General features: G+C 46.8%; 1 long non-coding RNA gene across 1 annotated transcript; it reads right to left on the reverse strand.

Moving 5' to 3' along the window:
- Positions 1-2236: 2236 nt before the first annotated feature.
- LOC111816371 lies at positions 2237-7940 on the reverse strand. Its single transcript, XR_002820780.1, has 3 exons — positions 7862-7940; positions 4493-4651; positions 2237-2377 (listed from the first exon to the last, which is right to left on the reverse strand). It is a non-coding gene; the product is annotated as an uncharacterized LOC111816371 (long non-coding RNA).
- Between the last annotated feature and the right edge of the window lie 243 nt (positions 7941-8183).

Here is an 8183-nt window from a genome sequence, read left to right on the forward strand (position 1 = left end):
TGCTGGGCCTGCACTCTGGGTCAAATGAAGATCTGTGGGCCCTGGGTGGTCTCACTCACATGCCGGGCCTAGGCCCCAGGTCATCTTACTCACTTGCTAGGCCTGCACTCTGGGTCTATTCAGGATCCAGCGGGACCCGGGTTGTCTCACTCACATGCTGGGCCTGCGCTGTGGTTCTATTCAGGATCCCATGGCCCCGGGCAGTCTCACTCACTGCCAGGCCTGCGCTCTGGGTCTATTTTGGATCCAGAGGGCCCAGGTCCTCTCACTCACTCGCCGGGCCTGCGCTCTGGGTCTCTCATCCACTGAACATACTTTATAAACTGATGAATATTTGGATATCCTCTTGTCTTGGTTACTTTTCTTTCATTGTTGGGACAAAATGCCTGACACCCAAAATTAAAGAAGGAAAGGCTTGTTTAGCTCGCCATTAGTGGAGGTTTCAGGCCAGACTCAGCTGGTCCCAAGGCAGAGTGGTACATGGCAGAGGGCAATAGTTCATGGTGGAGGAACACAGCAAAAGCAACAAGAGCAACAGGGAGGAGTGGCAGAGAATAAGCCTCTTTCCTGTTCTTATCTATATGCAGGCTACCTGACCTCCAGTGGGTGTAGTACTCACACCCATAATCCCAGCATTGGACTATGGATTAATCAAAAACTCTGGAAGCCTGCACCATGACTACATGAGGCCTTGGGCGGTGGAATCTAGACACCGACCGTAACACCTCTGTTGTGAAATGTTTGTTCAAATCTATTGCTCATATTTCATTTGGATTTTCCTTTTCTTCTTTGTACAAGTGTGAGTCCTTTTGCATAGATGTACATTACAAATGTTTCCTTTATGTCATTGGATTGCTGTTTCTGATCCCTAATGCAAAGAGCCCCCTGCCCGTACTGGGGACTGAACCCAGGGCCTTTGTGCCCAGCTGGGATATACACCCAGCTGGGCTTGAACTTGCCATCCTCCTGCCTCCTGCCCCAGGTAGCTGGGATTACAAGAATGCACCACCATGTCTTGTTTGGACAGAGTTTTCGGTTTGAAGAGCAGTTTTTGAGTACAGCCTGTTTTTCTGTGGTGAGTCCTTTTTGTGTCTATTTTAAGCACCTTGTGATGGTTAAACTGGCTCATAAGTTTGGCTGGACTATGAGATTCCCGAGGAGGTGAGTGCATGGGGTTGACAGAATCACCAGGGCACAAATCCACTGATGTCACAACTAAATGTGCCCTTGGGTGGTGGCTCAGGTGGACAAGGTGGGTCACGGGGTTGCCTTTCTCAGGCAGCGCTCTTCCTAGGGGTGCTGTTCACCTGACCTGTATCCCTGCCACTGTGAACTGAGCAGCTTGGCTCCACCACAGCCTTCTACTGTGATGTTCCTGGCTTGCACTCAGCAGACCATGGACTGCAACCTCAGAAACCATGAGAAAGAATGACCCCATTCCTCCTGTAGGTTACAGATGTTGCGTATCTCAACCCAGTGATGAAAAGCTGAGCAACACACACTTCTGCATACCTCAGTATCCTGGGAAAGGTGTGTTAGATTTTATTCTGGAAACATTTTAGATATTCCTTTTGCATTCAGATCCATTGATCTGATCCCTGTCTCAGATAAATCAGATTCTCAGGCATGGTATAAGGTAAGTGCCAGGAGCAGGATTTTTCTGAGTGGCTATTCAGTGCCCCAGGAACACTTATAGAGGAGTATTCTTTCCTACTGGATTGTTGTGGAGCTGATAGTAAAGGCAGCCTCTATGTGCAGATCCCTCCAGCAGGCCGCTTTCTTTGTGCAAGGAGCATAGATTTCATGGCTCTGGCTTTAGTGTGAGCCATTACATTCACATCTTGTCTATCCAGCCAACCTCATTTTTCACAATCCTATAAAATAGGCTGTCTTTTAGCAAGGCCAGTGGCCCCCTTCTTTGTTTATTTATTTGTTTTTTTGCAGAACCAGGGATTGAACTCTGGCCCTTGTGCTTGCCAGGGAAGCACTTATTCCACTGAGCCATCTCCCTGACCTTCTTTGTTTATTTAAATGTCATTTGTTTTTGTTTTTTGAAATCAAAATGAAAAAGTTAAACAACTGCCCAAATATAAAACTAAGTTTGGTAGGATTTGCTTTAGGCTGAGGGGAGGTGAAAGAAGAGAAGCCACTGAGACACGCCCTCCTGTCACATCATGACATGCTCATCCTGTATGTATCTATTATGTACCCACTGTGTGCTATAGTCTGTGTAAAGTGTAGGGATATAGTGACCAACAACAACCATCAAAAAAAAAAATATCCAGATATGAGCCTATGACTCCAGCAATCTGGGAGGCTGAAGCATGACGATCTCAAGTTTGAGCCCAGTCCGGGCAACTCTGCAGTTTAGCAAGACCTGAAAATAAACAAACAGACAAGCATACATACATGAAATAGGACCATGGAGATAGTGGTCTATGGAGCTGAGTGGAGCTCAGTGGTCTAGATGCCTGCCTAGGCAAGCACAAGGACCTGGGTTCAATCTCTGGTACCACATGGCATGTCTGCCCTGGGCATTCTGAGTAGGCCACCAAGACTGGGCGTGGTGATGCAGGCCTGTAATCTCAGTGCTGGGGAGGTTGAGACAGAAGGATCACTGTAAATCTGAGCTGCATAGTGAATCTCTGTAACAAATACATTAAAAACAACTTTATAAAAAATAGTGTGGGGAATGTAACTCAGGGCAAAGGCACTAGGTTCAATCTGTTAATACCAAACAACCAAATACAGCTTCTTTTGTCCCATATGAAGCAGAGGATAGATAAAGATGTTGTAAACCACAAATAAATTATACTGTTCCAGACCGCGATCAGGGTTCAGGAGGAGTCAGAGGCCACGAAGGAGACCAACAAAGGGGAGACTGCTTATATCTTTCTGTGGTCAGGGAAGACTTCTCCCGGCAAGCCCTGGAGGACAAGTGGCCGTTGAGCTGAGGCTGGGTGGTTGTGAGCAGGGAACAAGGAAGCTGCGAAGGTCCTGGGGCAGGTTGCCCCTGGAGACGTTCTGAAAACTAAGAGAAACAGACAGGGCCATAGAGACGTTTCTGAAGTGATGGATTTATCTAGAATGACTTTGTTCAGAGGTAGTAGGAGTCTTGAACATACAGATTGTGCCTGATCATGTTTTGCATTGTTCAAATAACTTGTTAGGAAAAACACAGAGCAATGATTAGAGAAGGGGACCCTCAACACCTTAGCAGAAATTTGAGGTGCCTGCCCGGAAGCTGAAAAGCCTACCTTCAGCTGAATTGGTTTTCTTGTTTAAGTGTGGGAAGAAGAAGAAAAAAACCCCTCAAATTAATAATTCCACAAGGGTGTGCCCCAGACCTTTAGTTTAAAGATTAAACATCACCCGTTTGTAACTTCTTCATTTATTTATGAGGTTCTCATGCTCACAGTTACCTGCAACCCTTTCAGGAGCATTGTAGGACATGCATAGATAAGTAAATAATTACAGTAGAGATGTCTGCTGACCTTGGATCAATGAAAATAAAGCATCATCTTTTATGGGCTGTGTGCTCCACTATCTGCAAATGATTGCTGTGTCGGTAAGGGCAGCAGGGGAGAACTGGGAGGCTTGGAAGCACCGTGCTTACCCCCAGAGAGAGAGGCAGTCATAGGATTAGTGCTGTTGTGCAGGGTGGCAAATGGACTGATAGAAGAGGTGTGATTGAGAAGTGCTGTGTGTTTAAATAAAAAGAACTATTATGGTAAAAGACACATTGGCCTTGATCTTCAGACACCCCCGTCCTGCACACTTCAAGCACACTTATCCCATCGTTCCTGCCACTTTCCAAAGCCATTGTGCAAGTCCTGTTTCATGAGTGCCTTTATGTGTGGTAGTGCCTGCGTTGATGCCTTGAATAAATTAAATATGTTTTCCTTTCATGGTTGACTTGACTTGGGGGGCAGAGAACCAGAAGTCACAAGGTATAGAACGGGTAAGGAGGATGGGTACTCTGCAATGGTTTTACCAGGCTGCCTTTTTGTAGGATGGCCCTGGACAGCAGCATTCACTGCATTCTTTAAAAAAAAAAAACTATTTATTTATTACAGAGTCACACTACATAGTTTGGACTCATAGTAATCTTCTCTCAGTCTTTGGGGCTCGTACAGCATGCCTGGGGCAGGGCCAGCATGGTATGTGGTACTGGGGATTGAACCTGGGTCCTTGCACTTGCCAGGCAGATGCTTAGACTGCTGAGCTATCTCTCCAACCCTCACTGTATTCTTTATCACACTTTGTAAAGACCCTCCTGAAAGAGGATTTCCAGGACTGTTTCAGAAAGTGGCAAGAGTGACGGAAGAATTATGTTTGAGGTGAGAGACAGTATTTTGAGAGGAATTCATAGCAATGTGTCTTTTGCGGTAAGAAGTTTTCTAATCTAAAGGGAGTGCCTGCCCATTACCCTCATGCTCAGTAGCCTGAGATGGATCATGGGTTACGGGTGTAGGACCCACAGGACACACACCTGTCAGTCAGTGCTCTGTCATTCTCCATCTTGTCACCCTAGGAGGCCTCAGTTTCTTCATCACTGGGGAACTCTGGGTACTCACAGTGGCTACTCCATAGGGCAAGGGGACCACTGGGCTAAATCCAGCCCACTGCCTGCTTCTGCAGAGCCTAGGACCTAAGGGTGTTTTAGACATTTTTAAATGGTGGAAAAAATAATGTTTCGTGACATGTTAAAATTGTATGAAATTTGAATTTTCCTCTCCATAAGCAAGGTTGTGCTGGGCCTGACCGCACGCAGTTGTTGACACACTGCCCTGAGTTCCTGCTCTGTGTCGGCTGGCTGTGACAGCGGAGCTGAAAATATTTACTGTCTGGTTTGTTACAGAAGTTTGCCAGATAAGGATAAGGCCTGGGATAAGTTCCTGGCATAAGGCCAGGAAAGAGCTTGTGACAATAGCTGGCCATGTCAGCTATTACAACAACATATTAATAAAAATCTGCATAACCATATGAGTCATTAAGAAAATGAATTGGCCTCCCCCCCTTCCTTGTCGAATCTCTTCATTGTCATTACTGCTTTCCTCTGTGGAAAGGAGAAGGACTTGCCAAGCCTCGGACAGGGCCGAGAAGGGTTTCGGAGCCAGTTTTTTTTGGACAGGTGGGTGAGTGTTGTGCTAGGGTTTGAACCCAGGGCCTTTGCACTGAGCTATATCCTCAGTTCTTTTCTATTTTTAAATTTTGAGCTAGGGTCTTCGAAATTGTTGTATTATACCTGTCTCAGCCTCCTACAGAACTGGGATTATAGGCATGCTTTGCCATGCCTGGGTCAGGAGTTAGGTTATTAAGAGTTTAGGAAAATTAACAAGAGCGATGTACTGATGCACTATGGAATGAATGAAGCGCGTGTGTGTGTGTGTGTGTGTGCGTGTGCCAGTGTGTGCATATGCCTGTGTGCGTAAGAGCATACGTGTGTGCGTGCATGTGTCCATGTGCATGTGTGTGCACTTGTGTCCACAGGGCTGGCCCTGTGCACTGGGGCTGTGCCCTTTCTTCCTGTCCTCCCAGCTGTACATGAAGTCGTTGCTTATTCCTTTCTCTGCAGCCTTTTCTTCCTTGACTTCTCAGGACCCTGCTCCCCTTCCTGGCAAAGAGCCCCAAATCTTCCTGCATTTCTTACCTTTCAGGGTGTGCTGTCCAGAACTGAGTTTGTAGGGTGCCCTGCATCTACTTGGGGTCCTGTATCATCTTGCGCAGTGACTCCTGGCAGCAGGTGACATCTCTTCCCCGAAGCCCCGTAGTTTAGCCTTCTCTTAGGCCCAAGGGCTGCTGCAGTCGGGGTCAGGGGTGCTGTGTCTTGGAGGCATCCTCCTCCTGCCACCCATCCACAGGGGGAATTGGACTTCTCTGCACCACCCCCTCTGCTCCTTGGTCTGTGCAGGGATGCTCCTTGTTCCCAACCTCACTGTCCTTGAAAGTGGAAGCATGTTGTCCAATGCGGCTTGAGCCCTGTGGGCTCGCATCAGGGCACTTGCCCAATCACGCCTTTTCTCACCCTTCACCTTCACCCCAGGGTGGAGGCTGCAGCTCCCACCTGCATGACTTCGGGGTCCTTACTGGTTTCCTCATCTGTCTCCCGCTTGCCCATCCCTAGAATAGCAGCCAGACAAATCTTTGATTCCAGCCAGACACAGTCCCTGTCACCCATGCAGGGTCTAAACTCCTGTTAATATCTAGCTCTGTGCTTCTCCAGGGTCTAAATCAGAGTCTGGCTGCTAGCAGGTGCTAAGTCTGCATTTGTTAAATGAGTGGTGATGTTATAAATAAAGCCAAATGAATCCATGCTCGCTATGTATAAGATGGGTTTGATCTCTCCAGTTAAAAGACAGAATGTCAGAATGGACACACAAATAAAACCCAGGTGTACACAGTTTATTAAGATACCCACCTAAAAATGCAGCAATGAAACTTCAAGTAAGAGGATTAAAAAATCATGACAAGCTGGTTTTGACATACTACACTGATAAAATAGACTAAGACAAAATGCAAGGGTCATCATGTAATGATAAAATGTCCATGAGTGTGTGAACTATAATTTGTATGTACCTGATAACACAACTTCAAAATCCATAAAGCAAAAATTAACACATTCTCAACTAGGAATGGATAAATCTATCATTATAGAAGTCTTTTACTTTTCAAGCAGATAGAAATGTAGGAATACAAAATTATTTCAACAACACGATCAGTAATTTTATGGTAATAAACATACAACATATGTAGGCATGATAAAAATGACAGTGAATATTAAAATTAAAAATTTTCACAGTAAAAGATGTACGGCCATTAATTGACTTCAAATATCTCCTCTTTCGCTCTCATTTTTGCCACTTGCTGAAGCACTTCTGAATTAGGAGTAATCTTTTCTTTTTGCACTGGGGCTCAAATTCAGGACCTTGTGCTTACCAGGCAGGCGCCGTGTGGCTGAGCTGTCTCCCCAGCCCACTGAAGCAGCTCTGGAAGTCCTCTTTCATGAGTGTCTTTAGTTGTGTAGTGTGGCTGCCCCCATGTCCTGAATCACTTCCAAACACTTACCTTTTGTAGTCATTTTGACTTTGGGGAAAAGTCAGACTCCACACAGTTGCCAGATCCAGTTTGAAGTGGCAGAAAAGAACAGTACTTGGGCCTGCTCCTCACCCTGGGGTTGGGCTGAGGGGCTTGGGCTAAGCCCCCAACTTGGGTTGCCAATGCAAATTGATCTCTTCCAAGCTCATGGCCCAGACTCTCCAGTGTCACTGTCCAGTGTCTGATAACCCTCTCATGTGACCTCAGGAACATTGTGGAAAGGAAGCAAGGAAGAGGGCCTTGGGGTCTGTGGGTCCCCAGGGCTCACCTGCAGCAGTGTCCCTTAGTTCAGCTCTGGTGTGCCAGCAAACACTGTCTCCCAGGATGCTCAGACCATTAGAGGAAACCACATCTAGGGACTGGGAGTGCAGCACACTGGTACAGAGCTTGCCTGGCACATGCAAGTGCCTGGTCTCAGATCCCACAAGCCTCTTCCCCACAACAACAAAAACACCACACAAAACACCAAGTCAGGAGTTCAGTTCAGTACCTTTCTTTTGAATAATATGCAACAGTCCTTTCTGCATGGTTGTCACAATTTCTGAAAAGCAGATAAAACAAGTGAAAGCCTAGGATGGACCCACACATCACCCGGTGGAGGCATACCACCCGTAGCACCATTGCAGCCTTCTTGTGCGGCTGCGGTGCTGAGCCCGGGGATTCGCCCCATGTCTCCTGCCAGTCTCTCCCCAGTTAGAAGTTTTATACTAACCAACAGACGTCCTTGCTGGGACTGGGCTCAGCTACTCCCAGGCACACTTACCTTTGGCTTTTCAGCTCTCGCCCTGAGCTCCAGCACAATTCCTAGCTGGTGTCAGAAGCAGGAGGGAAGGAAGTCAAGGTCGGGGTCAGAGCACTCTGTCTGACAGCATCAGGTGGCCGCAGCTGCTTCCCCAATTAGGATGTTTTCTGGACCGTTTGCTGGAGAACTGGGTCATAACCCGCCCGGCTGCCTGCCTCGGGTGCTGTTGGTATCTACATGCAGTGTTAATAAAAATTCCCTATTGTATAAATGCAGCTTTGATGCAACTCCAAAAAACAACACAACAACTGAACTTTGACTAAGAGCTTGCTATGATAGCATT

This window comes from Octodon degus, unplaced genomic scaffold, assembly GCF_000260255.1.
Source record: "Octodon degus isolate 3935 unplaced genomic scaffold, OctDeg1.0 scaffold00031, whole genome shotgun sequence".
NCBI classification, from domain to species: Eukaryota; Metazoa; Chordata; class Mammalia; order Rodentia; family Octodontidae; genus Octodon; species Octodon degus.